At 39.6% G+C, this 14,279-nt stretch overlaps 1 protein-coding gene across 1 annotated transcript in view; it reads right to left on the bottom strand.

Moving 5' to 3' along the window:
* The window catches only part of gli3 (GLI family zinc finger 3), a 193,291-nt gene that overhangs the window by 97,969 nt on the left and 81,043 nt on the right, over nucleotides 1-14,279 (bottom strand). The gene's annotated exons all lie outside the window — the stretch shown is intronic.

The following is a 14,279-nucleotide window of genomic DNA, read 5'->3' as shown; positions in this document are numbered from 1 at the left end:
TCTGCATTCAATAAAGATCACGTGGACAAACCAGAAGGCTGTTAGAAAAATGTTTTGTGGACGGATGAAACCAAAACAGAACTTTTTAGTTTAAACAAGAAACGTCTGGGTTACGCATGTAACCCTGTTCCCTGAGAAGGGAACGAGACATTGCGTGAGCTTCACGCTGAAGTATCTGAAGTCTGTGTGAAATCACGCCTATTTGGTCAGGTGATGTGGCATTTCGCTCACCGCGTGATAATAAAACAGTACCTGTAAACCACGTCATCAGCTACTATCATCTGAAGCGAAGACACGATTCACAGGCATGCTCCAGTATTATAAAGCTATGCGACATCTCAACGTTGCTTGAGCTTCACCCTGTGGGAATGAGTATACCCACTCTGTCATACTGAGGGTATGGCCTGTTCAAAGGGTCTGAGCCTGAGGGTCGCTACAAGACACCCAAGCCCGGGTTGGAATCCATGTACAAACTGTAATATCGAACGAATGTGTGCGGCATAAACTGCCCCGCCACAGCAGACACATTCTGTAAGGGTATTCCTTTGGATAAAGCCTTCAAGGAGGCGACCCACTCCCCTAGTGGAATGAGCCTTTATGCCCAGAGGCATAGCGAGACCACGCGCCTCATAAGCGATAGAGATTGTCTCCAATATCCAATTAGAACTGCTCTGTTTTGACACAGCATCACCTCTACTGTCGCTGCCAAAGCAGACCAGCAACTTCTCTGACTTACGCCACTGGCCGAAGTGGTGGATATAAGTACAAAGAGCCCTTTCTAAACAGTAGGTGCAATTTCTCTTGTTCTGGTGTGATGAACGGAGGAGGGCAAAAAGCCTGCAATACTATTGGCTGGGCAGCAGACGTAGACACATTAGGAATATATCTGGCATAGGATATAGGAAGACCATGGCTAATCCTGGGGCAAAGTCAAGGCGGGAAGGGGCAACAGAGGAACCATCCCATGAGGGAGGCATCTGTCATTACCATCTTGCAATAAGGAGATGCCCCAAGAGTGTGACCCAATGCTAGAAACCGGGGACACCTCCAAATACTCAGATCACATAGGCATCGCCGCATGACATTGATTATTCTTAGGGGTTTCGCCCTCAGATGAAACCCCCAACTTTTCAGCCACCAATGATGTCTCATGTGCAAAAGGCCCAACGATATGACATTGGCTGCTGCTGCCATAAGCATCAACAGTCTCTTGTATTGACTGGAGATGTCCAGATCCAGCTTTATCTTGCTTTATGTTGATAGGATGGACCCTACACATGTTGGGGATAGATATGCCCTCATCGTAGTGGAATCCCATATAACCCCTAGAAAAGTCGTCCACTGCACTGGAGAAAGCATGCTTTTGTTAAGGTTCAATCTGAGCCCCAAGCTACTCATGTGTGTGAGAACAACATCTTGATGTTGAATTGTCAACTCCCTGGATTGCGTTAAATTAACCAGTGCACCTCTGAACCTGGGGGTTGAGCTCTGAACTGGACCTGGTAACCCTTTTCTATGGTGGACAGAACTCACTCAGACACATTTGGCAGTAGTTTCCATGCTGCCAGATGGTCTTTTAGTGATGTTAATTTTTCCATATTCTATCAGAGGGAAAGCATCAGATTTTCATTGCCTGTGACAGCTCATTGACCAGAGGGGACTGAAAACTTGGGATGATATTGGTTAGGGGGGCCCAACAGTAATAGTGAGGCCTAACTGCCCTAACAACCTCACAACTGCTGATACTTTCCTCCACAGCCCATCAGGACTACACATTTTCCTGCTTGGCATTAATGATCATTCTTAGATAGGGCCTACTAGCAGGCCGCGACTGTGGCCGCCTGGTACCTCTGGCTTTCCGATGTGCGAGGTGGGCCACCCCACTCACCTCTGTGCCTCCCACACATTAGTGCTGGCCTGAGCTCCACTCGTGGATACCCGGGCGAACTCGACACGATGTGGAAGGAACTGGCCGAATGCCGCCGTTTGCTGTTTTGCCTCGCAAAACCTGTTGGTGGTGGAGTTAACCATGCTGCTGAACAGCCAGAAGGTTCAACAGGGGCGTCCGGCAGGGAAACCTTATCCTTATCCCCGATTCCTTAGAGGTCAGGCAATGGGTGCCTCTCCGTCATTTGCTTGGTTACCCGAAGAGACAAATTTATGGTGTCTCTTCCCTCCCCAATTCCCTCCCCACTGTGGAGCTCATTCAGCAGGTCTGCTTGGTAAGCCTGGAACACTGCCATTGTATGCAGTGACCCAAAAGCAAGCCACCACATAGGCTTTGCCAACCAATGCCGAGGTGGCCTTGGATGGCAAAGCCGACCCCTCTTAATTCCCTGCTGTAAATGGAGAGAGGTAGCTCACAAGCGCCTCCTCCACCTTTGGCATAGCCAAATACCTGTACTTTTCATTCCGCATGATGGCCGAATAATCAGACGTAATAGGTTTAAGAATACGGCTGGTGTATGGTTTTCCCCAGGAGCGTGATATTTCATCATGCACTTCTGGAAAAAAAGGGGCGTTTTCTGTGGTGTGAGGGAGTTTTTAATTTCACCGGGGAGAAAGCTCTTGCTACGAGCCACTTCCTCTTCCCTGGGCCAGTCTAAATTCAACTTTTATACAGCCCGGGTGATCACTTCAAGCAGCTCTTTATATGATTGAGAGCTGCTCTCCATTTTTGGTGCAGTGGCTCCCCCCTCTGGCTCCTCAGAGTTGACTCTCCCTACCGGAAGGAAGAGCCATGACGCAAGCTACAAAATCCGGAAGTGGAGAGTTCGATCCGGAGGACAAAGCAACAGATCTCCGGTTCCTCTTCCAGATCCACACAGGATCCCCAGGATGTGAGGCCCAAAATCCAGAGGCTCCGAAACCCAACTCCCTTCGGCTGAGAAGAGAACAAGCCAAGAGCGGAGCTGCCTAATTGTGAAGCGTTCAAAATGCGCAGTCAGCCCCCAAACACTTCACACAGAAAGTGTGTCTGTCCCCGAACTAAAACGGGAGCACGGAGTAACACATTTTCTGAATTTTCTCTGACTCATATTTGCAAAGAGGTGAGGGATAGAAAAGTAAGATATATATATATATATATATATTCTTTTCTGAAAAATAGAGAAGGAAGATTTTTTAGGAGTATTCACACAAACTGACATGAGGTCTTTAGCTGAAGATAATAAAGGCTGATGACATGGTTTACAGGTGCCATTTTATAATCAGGTGACTCAACAAATGCCATGTTACCTGACCACAGCAGGTCTATAAACAGGCATAATTTCACACAGATTTCAGATAATGGTCACGTGTGAGGGCACTTCCCACAGTGTGAAGTGCACACAACGTTGAGTTCCCTTTGAAAGGGAACATTATGTTTGGAGAAAGGAAAACACTTGCATTCCAGCATAAGAACCTTATCCCATCTATGAAATATGGTGCTGGTAGTATCCTGGTTTGGGCCTGTTTTGCTGCATCTGGGCCAGGAAGGCTTGCCATAATTGATAAAACAATGAATTCTGAAGTATACCAGCAAATTCTAAAGGAACATGTGTTCATGAAATGAATCTCCAGATAAAGTGGGTCATGCAGCAAGACAATGGCCCCAAGCACAGAAATCGTTCTACTAAAGAATGGTTAAAGAAGAATAAATTAATGTTTTGGATAGGCCAAGTCAAAGTCCTGATCTTAATCCAAAAGAAATGTTGTGGAAGGACCTGAAGCAAGCAGTTTATTGAGGAAACCCACCAATATCCTAGAGTTTAAGTTGTTCTGTACTTCGAAATGGGCTAAAATTTCTCCAAGCTTATGTGCAAGACTGATCAACAGTTACTGGAAATGTTTAGTTGCAGTTATTGCCGCACAAGGGGGTCACACCAGACACTGAAAGCAAAGGTTCACATACTTTATGTGCCACTCACAGATATGTAATATTGGATTATTTTCCATAATAAATAAATGACCAAGTATAATATTTTTGTTTCATTTGTTTAATTGTGTTCTCTTTGTGTACTTTCAGTACTTGTGTGAAAATCAGATGATGATTTAGGTCATCTTTATGCAGTAATATAGAAAAATCTAAAGGCTTCAAAAACTTTCAAGCACCACAGTGTACACTATGTGGCCAATCGTTTGTTTGACACCCGACCATTAAACCCAGTTGTGCTTTTGAACATCCCATTCCAGAGTTAGTCACCTGTTGCTGTTATAATAACCTCCACTCTTCTGGGAAGGCTTTCCACTAGATTTTCAAGTGTGGCTGTGGGGATTTACCCATTCAGCCACAAAAGCATTACTGAAGTCAGACAATGATGTCTGGTGAGGAAGCCTAGGGTGCAGATAGCATTCCAGTTCAACCCAAAGGTGTTCAGTTGGGTTGAGGTTAGTTCTCTGTGCAAGCCACTTGAGATCTTCCACACCAATCGTGGCAAACCATGTCTTCATGGACCTCACTTTGTGCACAGGAGCATTGTCATGCTGGAACATGTTTGGGCCCCTTCCTTCCAGTGAATTGTAATGCTACAACACGCAAAGACATTTTATATTTAACTGTGTTTCCAACTTTGTGGTGTGGGGATGGCCCACATATGGGTGTGATGGGCAGGTGTCCACAAGCATTTGGCCATATAGTGCACACGTAGAAATCTATAGTCAGATCCATAAATATTTGGACATTGACACTGTTACTGTTATTTCAGCTGTCTACCACAGTATATTGGAGTTGAAATTAAATAATGAATATAAAGTGCAGATTTCCAGCTTTAATATGCTGCTATTTACATCCAAATTGGGTGAACAGTGTAAGAATTAGAGCACATTTTACATGTGCTGTAAATTCAGCAATCAATAGAAGCCTTCACCAGAGTAAATACAGAGGGTTTATCACATGATGTAAACCACTTGTAAGCCTCAATAACAGGAAGACCAAATTAAAGTTTGCCAAAAATATCTTTAAAAAAAAAAAAAAAGCCTGTATAGTTCTGGAACAACATCCTACAGACAGATGAGACAAAGATCAACTTGTACCAGAATGATGGGAAGAGAAGTATATGAAGAATGGAAGAAACTACTCATGATCCAAGTACCTCATCTTGTGGTGTGGGCGTGTATGGCTGCCAATGGAACTGATTCACTTCTTTAAATTCTAAAGGCAAAAAGGCCTAGCAGAGCATCACCAGGGAAGAACCCCAGTGTCTGGTGATGTCTATGGGTTCCGGACTTAATGCAGTCATTGACTGCAAAGAATTTGCAAGTATTAAAAATGACAATTTAATTTATGATTATTCTGGTCCTTCAAAGGGGGGAAGAGGGGGTCACATTTAAAAATGGCTGTATTTCTACAACATTCAAAAAAAATTTAATTGTTGAAAAGATTTTTTTTCCCGTAACTTAATTAAAAAAGTGGATTCATTAGACAGCTAAAATAACAATAACTTCAAAGTCTAAATATTTATGGACCTGACTCTATATTGCCAAAAAAGTGAGCCATTCACTCCAGCAGTGCATGTTCCCAAGACACAATTGTTGCCCATAGGCGTAGGGGTTCCCCCCAGTTTTTGTTTCTTTAAGATCCCTGTGTAATGGAATAAGTATTTTTTTATTTTCTGATGCAAAAAATAGTTGATTTAATCTTAATGTAAGAAATTAAAAATTTACACTTTACTCAAATACATAAAGTCATTAGATGGGCTACAACACTGACTTTTTAAGTCACCTCCTTGATCAAATAAATAGTTTAATCTAGGATTCTAACATTGCTAGCTAATGATTGGCTATGTAACTTTTGTACAGGTACAATGCATTCAGAAATTATTCAGTGATATTTTAGTTTTTTCATTTTAATAAAGGTGCAAAGTTATCACAAATCTGGACTTTTCTCATTATGGGGTATAGAGTGTATATTGTTGTGAAAAAAATTAAATAATGTAAAGCATTTTAGCATAAGGCTGCAACATAACAAAATGTGAAAAAAATTAAGGGGTCTAAATGCTTCCTGAATGCACCATATCTATTTCCCATCCCACTGTACCTGCGACAGTTCCCTGGAGGTTGTGTGGTGATAACTAGTAACAGTTGACTAATCAAATAATATTCATGTAACCAACTAACTGATTAGTACAATAACATTTAAAATTAACTCAAATGCTTTTTGGCGCTAAATAAGAAGAAATATTTTTTGTTAAAATGAATCAATGATTCTACTAAAAATTCTAAAAGAAAAAGAAAATAAAATACCTTTTAAAATCCCTGTACAACTGAGGGATATCTATGCCATACTGTCTGATAGAAAAGCAATTTAAGCTAGCTAGGGTTATTTGTTGTTGTTTTTCAAATGAAGTTGACTCACTCAAGTAACAAACTGTAACTATTGTGTCTGACCAGTTTATTGCTTATTTACAGTACGATGCTTATTTACAGTATGGCTCACCTGGCAATGTAAATATATCAACAAAGTATTACTTGTGTTCCTCTACTTTGTGTAGTATGCAATGGAAAAGTGCTATAGGTCTGTAATATGTATATCTATTGTTCAAACCCTGTCCTACAGCCACTGCCACACTCAGCAATATGTTTCCTCATGGTCTCTTCTCACTCATTAAGGCCTGCTTTCCCTCATTCCTCAACCCTCATTAGGGCCACTTCTGTTCTTATTTCATATGACATTTGCCCGCTTGCAGCACTGCTGAAGCTGCAGGAGTGCAGTGCTTAATTCCAGAGGCGGGCCTTGACACAGTCAAACTCAATAAGATCAAAATCATCTGTAGAGAGTTGAACCTAAATGAGCTCTTGTGTCTTTGAGTTTTTGGTATGTAAAAAACAAAAACAAGCTTTCATGCATTCACTGAAATGTCTCTTCTCATTTTAAATACAGGCTCTTGTAACTGACTGCATGCTATTCCTTATTCCTCATCACTAAGCATAGTTTTTCTTTTTCTTTTTCCTTTTCTAATCATCAGTTAATTCAAAACCACTTCCCTTCATGACAATTCTCTCCTTCTTCTTTCTTTTACTCATGCATCCGCATGCTCATATAATCCCCTTTCCTTGCTTAGTTTGTACCTTCTTTTTACATATCTTCTTTATTCTTCTATCCCATTTAAATCTCTCTGATATGCATATCTAAGTCTCAATATTAAGTGTACACTACAGCTCTTGCATATATAGACTTGAACTATTAGTGAGCTAGACAGTGCATGCCACTAGAGGTACACAGTAAGTGTGCAGGGACTAGAAAAGGGGGGAAATGAAAATAAAGAAATGGGAACAAAAGAAAGAGGAGAAAAAGAGTTTGATCCAGCCATCCATCTAAGCTTCCTCCAGAGGGGCTTGCATGCTCTGGCTCTGCTCACTAAAGGAGTAAATTGTCCTGCTCTGAGGCATGCTGTTTTTATTTGTGCCTGCTTAGTGCAGTGACAAACAACAGCAAGAGGTTTGGGAGGAATTTCACACACGTGTCAGGGCTAACTCTCCTATAGTCATTACACACAGTTTCCTCCCCAGGCAAAACACTATGTCTCATGTCCACTGAGAATCATGGATAATATATAAGAGCAATAAGAGCACTCAGTAAAAGGAATTTAAGCAACCAGCAAGTATACTGGACAGCACAGTGGTGCAGCAGGTAGCATGGTGCCGCATAGCTCCAGAGTCCCTGGTTCAATCCAGAGCTTAGGTCTAGCTCTGTCTGTGTGGAATTCCAGGTTTTCCACTGCCAAGAAAGTGTTATTATTTTCTTAGGGCAACTGTACTGCCAAACAAAGCACTTTATTTAGGGCGAAGGAATTGGCATTTGGCCTCAACTCAGTCACATGCTGCATTAAATCCTTAATACAGTAAGTAATTATAAACCTCAGATGACACTTTACATCCAAAGATTTCAGACAATTCCCCATTAACACCAAATCACCCAACCAGCACGGTGTGAATGTGACGTCCAAACTTTACTTTTAATCATGTTTGTCAACAGTTGTTAACAGTTTTGCACTCTGTCTCTTTCTCTTCCCCTTTTCAAAACACAGACCTTTATATACAAGTGGTTCTAATAGTTCCCCATCATTATTGTAAATGGTGCTCATTAAGTTGTGTTTACAAATGGGTTTTAATGACAGGGGCAATTAAAGGCAAACTTTGACCAGACTATTACTTTCTAATAACACAAACTGGGCTTAGAAAGGCAGGGTATGATCATAATTATTTTATAAGAGGGATCTACAGCCCCAAGCAGTTAATAACATCATGCCCTGAAACCTGTTGGAAAGTCTCTATTTCATTAAGTTTCATTAAAGATGCTCTTTTGGGATCCCTTAGACTGAGAATTAATTGTACTCTAAGCAATAAATCAGAATATAATTGAAAAGAAGAAAAACAATGCAATAAGTTTTTAACAGAACTTTTCAGCAGTTAACTTACTGATATTGCTGCAAAGGTAGAACAGAGCACAGTTTCTTTTTGCAAAGACATAGTGAGAGTCTGTTACATGTTTATATCACAGCACTGTTGATGTCTCAAATCAGATGGTCTCCATTCATTTTGTACAACAGTAGCAGTCTATGCAGACAGTCTACTACTGTCTAAACAGTAGTTTCAGATGTAACATAAACAACAGGTTTATATTAATGTACTCTATAGTAACAGCTCATTCACAGGGACCTGTACAGCAGACTGGGAGAAAAAAAAACAGATAAAAAAAAGAAAATCAATTAGAAATCTACACAGAAAAAGGGAAGGAAAAGTAGGAACATTATGTGAGTTATTAATGTGGAACATATGATGATTCTACAGAACTCTCTCTCTCTCTCTCTCTCTCTCTCTCTCTCTCTCTCTCTCTGTGTATGTGTGTACTGCCAGACTTCATTACACCACTCCTTTCATTACACATCTCCTTTTTCATGATCTCACTATTAAAGCATTCTCATGTCCACTGAGCTGATGACTGAGCAGCCAAGGAGCATTAAGTCAAGTGTGTGTGTGTGTGTGTGTGTGTGTGTGTGAGTGAGAGAGAGAGAGAGAGAGAGAGAGAGAGAAAGAGAGAAAGAGAGAGAGAGAGAGACAATTCATACAAGCCAATTAACCACCTTTACCGACTATACACACTTGCATGCACACATTACACATTAATCAGCATTGGCTAAGACTTAAATACAATGCATTCTTAGGTAAAAAAAAAAACCAAAAAAAAAAAAAACAAGAGAGATTTGAGTGGTCAAGTGAGGTTATTTGTTATTAAGTGGTTCTACAGTATCATTCTAGGCAGCAGTGATTAAAAGGCAGGGTTAAATCGCAACACAAGACGTGGGTAAAACACTGTTTGCTGACAATCAAGGCTCCAGCTGTTTCTGCATGTAAACACACTTTTGTGCGTTTTGTTTGATTACAGTGCCAAATTGTTGCAGCTCCAATAGGCTAATTCCTGCAGAATAAATTAGCCTAATGTGCTAAATGTGGAGGGAGGGGGGGACAGAGAGAGAGAGAGCGAGACAGAGAGAAAGAGAGAGAAATGGAGGATAAAGTGCAAGGAGTGATGGATTCATTACTTTGGTTAAATTAATTATCACAATGTATCAATGTATGGTATTATGGTATCTTTTAATTGTTCATAAATAGTACCTGAAATTTAAAGGAGTTTTATTATCTACTATTCTGGGTAGCAGTATTTGTTTGCTATGTAATGTTAGTGTTCTCAAATACAATAAAACAAACCAGCATCTAACCTGAAAAGTCTAAAAAATAAAATAAAAAAAAAATCTAAAAAAAGTCTGAGTCTCCTAATTGTTCTGAAAATAATGGACAATGAACTTGATATATTGAGAGAGAGAGAGAGATGTGACTCAGTATCAAAGCAATCAGTTTAATTATAGCCAGGTCACCAAAGCAGGCAGGGGTCAACAAATTAAGACCTTTACCTAACCCAAGCCATCTATCTCACTCTATCTCACCGTCTAACATCAGTTCCTCACTCTTGCCCCTCATATTCTTTATTCTAATATTTTGAGATACTGGATTTTTTTTTTTTATTTCCATGAGCTGTAAGCCGTAATAATCAAGATTAAAGGAAAAAAAAAAAAGGCTTGAAATATTTAACTCTATGTGTAATGAATATAGAATATATGAAAGTTCCACTTTTTGAATTAAATTACAGAAAACAACAAACTTTTCCATGCTATCCGAATTTTTTGAGATGCAGCTGTACATGCTTTTCCGTTTTTTCTGATTCTGCTGTATTATAGAGCATCCAGACCAACTGAATAAATGATGCAGCTATAATTGTGTGGGTGTGTCTGTATAGATATCAGAGTTGTGATTTGTATATGTGTACTGAAAATTGTGTGTGTGTGTGTGTGTGTGTGTGTGTGTGTGAACAACTCGAAAGAAAAAATTATATTGTACTGGAAATCACAAATCCCACCCCATGAGTCAAAGAAGGTTACAGTGCTTTGAAGATTTTTGCATTATGTAATGAAACCAGGGTTTAAAGGGTTAAAATTCTGAAAATTAATGAATGTTTGGTAGTTATGATCAGAACTGATGCTGGTAAAAAAAATCGAAGTCAGTGAAAATAGAGAAAAATATTAATATATAATATTTCTATGACAGTTTTTGACATGGACATTTTGTCCGTTATGGACCTGAGTGGTAATTTTTTATTTATTTATTTATTTTTATCTGACACTGCATAAAAAATATGAATGCATCAAAATGAATGTTGTTGTTAATCATTGACATATCAAAGACTGTAATAATCAAAGAGAAAAAATTCTGCTTAGCATTTAGTATATGGAAAATACTTACTATTTTTCTTTTTTCCATAAAAATACATCTGTGGCATTATGTAAACAAACCAGCATTTAAAGGGGTACAATTCTTTAAATGAATGAATGTTTGGTAATTATGATTAGAACTGATGCTGGTAAAAAAAATCGACGTCAGTGAAAGTGGAAAAAATATTAATATATAATATTTTTATGTTTTTGGACATAGACATTTTTGTCCTCTATGGACCTAGGAGTAACTTTTTTTAATTGACGCACAAGGGTTAATTAACCCGTTAGTAAAGTTCTTCAGTTTACCAGTGTTCATTCACTGTTCAGCTTCAGCTCATGCAGCTTATGTGGGTCAATAGTCAACATTATTGACTATGACTGTGTTATTTGAAACACTAGAACTATTCTTTCTATATTTTTCGTCTTCAAGAAATATTGTTTGTGCATTGTTAATATCTTGCGTGTCATTTTTTTCAACAGTATGTTTAAATTAACATTTTTGCTAGTGCTTGCTACACACCTTAAATTCGACTGCACACAGTTTTTGCATTCAAATATGCATTTTAATTTGACAGCCCTAGAACAGATATGAGGACAGAAGTAGTGCAAATGGCTAAAATGTTCATGACATTCGTTCTTATGTAAACACAATCGGCAATATCGAGGTCAGCAAAAATGATCGAGGTCATGTACATATATTGCGACAGGCCTACCCATGACTCTGTCACCAGTTCACCAGTTGTCTTTCCATGAACCACTTCTGGTAACCACTGCATACCAGGAACACCCCACAAGACCTTTCATTTGGAGATGCGCTGACCCAGTCATCTAGCCGTCACAATTTGGCCCTCGTCAAAGTTTCTTTGATGCCAGAGGAACTGACAACAGTTTTTTGAGGCTAAAGAAGGTGCCTAAGATCTGTGCCCAAGAAACGATGCTAAAGCTCTCTCAACAACTTCAGGCATGAGGCTTTAATGTCACATGTAATGAAGACCCTTAAGAGGCTGGTGCATGACTGCCTGAATCTGCTACATTTTACATATCAGGTCCCCCACCCATAAGAGGCCCCCCTCCCCTGTCGCCATAAGGGGGAGGGAGTGGAGACAGTGGACACATACCAGGTATTAGGGGTGCAATTCAAAAACAAACTGGACTGGTAAGAAAACACTGAGGCCCTCTATAAAAAATAACGGAGTAGGATGTTCTTTCTGAGGAGGCTCAGGCCCTTTAAAGGGGACTATAAAATCATACCATGATTTTAAAACATTTTAAACATTAATTATTTTGTTTATTGGGTGTAATAGAATAGGTTAACATGCTTTAATGTTCAAATAATGTATTATTTGTCACACACTGTACATTATTGCAGTATCTCTATTCCCATGTTGCCCGAAATGCTCTGATTTCTCCAAAGCCCCTCCTTCTGAAAAGCCCAGAGTGCTCTGATTGGCCAGTTAACTCGCTGTGTTGTGACTAGCCAAAAACCTCAAGTGTGTGTCGGAAATGTAACGCTCCTTTGGTTAACTTCAGCCTCCAAGGCTTCTAAGGCAATTCTAAGCTCCTAAGCAACATGTCATCGGTTTTACCATACCATTTCGAATCCGAGTCAGATTCAGAAAATGCAGATGATCCAGCGGAACCAACTTTGCAAACACGACTTGAGCAGAATGTTTCACAGTGGTAAGTTTTTATTTTGTAACTCTCTTACCTCTCAGATATGATGTAAATGAAAACACTTTCATGCACTATGCTTCTGTGTGCCAAACTATGCTTCAGCTTCTGTGTATACATAGCATAGTTTGGCACTTAACAATGCGATGTCCTGCTGGCAGGGTGTTTTCATTTTCGTATGCGATATACATTTGGATCTTGTAATTCGATTGATATAAACCATTTCAAGATACAATCACAACAGTAGCTACAATCAACGTCTCTGTCAGACCACTTAGATACAAACAAACTGAGGCAACATAGCAAACTTTAGCTAGCACGTTAGCAGAGGTCTACAATTGAGCCCTGGGCCACAACACAAAACTTGGCATTTGAACAGTCAATATACTTCATAGATCGCAGATACTTCATAAAATATTTTGGATAAAAGTGTCTGCTAAATGAATAAGTGTAAATGTAAATAGTTTTCGATCTTCAAATAAAATACAACATAAAAAGACAACCTGAGTAAACACACAATACAGTTTTCATTTATTATTATTATTGTTTATTGAAGCAAAAAAGTTATCCAAACACCTATCAACCAGGTGAAAACTAATTGCTCCCTTAAACTTAAAATCTGGTTGTGCCACCTTTAACAGCAATAACTGTAACCAAATGCCTCAGATAACTGGAGATCAGTCTTTCACTTACTTCTAGGACTAGGATTTACTCCTATGCTTCGGATCATTGTCGCTGCATAATCCAGTTGCGCATGAGTTTCAACTTACTGACTGAAGACCGGACATTCTCCTTCAGGATTTTCATTTAGACAGCAGCATTCATGTTTCCCTCAATTATTGCAAGTTGCCCAGGCCCTGAAGCAGCAAAGCATCCCCACACCATTACACTTCCACCACCATGCTTGACCATAAGTATGGTTTACGCCATATGTAATGGGACCCCTGTCTTCCAAAAAGTTCCACTTTCAACTCATCAGTCCACAGAACATTCTCACAAAAGAGGATTTTCAAGGTACGTTTTGGCAAAATTCAGATGAGCCTTAATGTTCTTCTGAGTTAGCAGTGATTTTCGACTAGCCACTCATCCATGGATGCCATTTTTGACCAGTGTTTGATAGTGAAGTCATGAACAGTGACCTTAATTGACACAAAAGAGACCTGTCCTTCCTTTGATGTTGTCCTTGGCTCTTTTGTGAATTCCTGAATGAGTAGTTGCTGTGCTCTTGGAGGAATTTTGGAAGGTCGGCCCCTTCTGTGAAGGTTCACTACTGTGCACTAGTTTTCCCATTTGGACATAATGGCTCTCACTGTGGTTCTTTGGAGTACCAGAACCTTTGAAATAGCTTTGTAACCCTTCCCAGACTGATGTATTTCAATCACCTTTTTCCTCATCACTACTGGAGTTTCTTTCAATTTTAAAGACTATTTTGTTTTATCTTAGATTTTGTTTTAATTTCTGAAACAATTTGGTATGAGATACACAAAAAGTCAGGATGGGGCATATACTTTTTCACAGTACTGTATATTTTATAAATATTTCTCTTGTTTCTCCTTTTTCTTGTTTCCTTGCAAAATAGTGACAAAATCACAGAGTTAGATGACAGACAGCTCTCATGTTTATTTTCACAAGATTTCAGGGTCAGGAGCACTTCACAGGGCTCACTTCATTTTGCAATCTCTCCATTTGAAGTCTGTGAAGTGTGTGAGCCTCATCTATGAATGATCGTGTAGTGTGCAAACCACTAAATCCATCAAAGAACTGATCGCAAGTGATTAAAGTATTGTAGTGTGAGCGAGTCAGCAATTCTGAGCTTTTGAATGTCGTGTACTGTATGCAGGTCACTGATTCTGAGGTTTT

This window comes from Ictalurus furcatus, chromosome 23, assembly GCF_023375685.1.
Source record: "Ictalurus furcatus strain D&B chromosome 23, Billie_1.0, whole genome shotgun sequence".
NCBI lineage: Eukaryota > Metazoa > Chordata > Actinopteri > Siluriformes > Ictaluridae > Ictalurus > Ictalurus furcatus.
The sequence above is the reverse complement of the archived record's forward strand: the minus strand, read 5'-3'. Positions and strand labels throughout refer to the sequence as shown.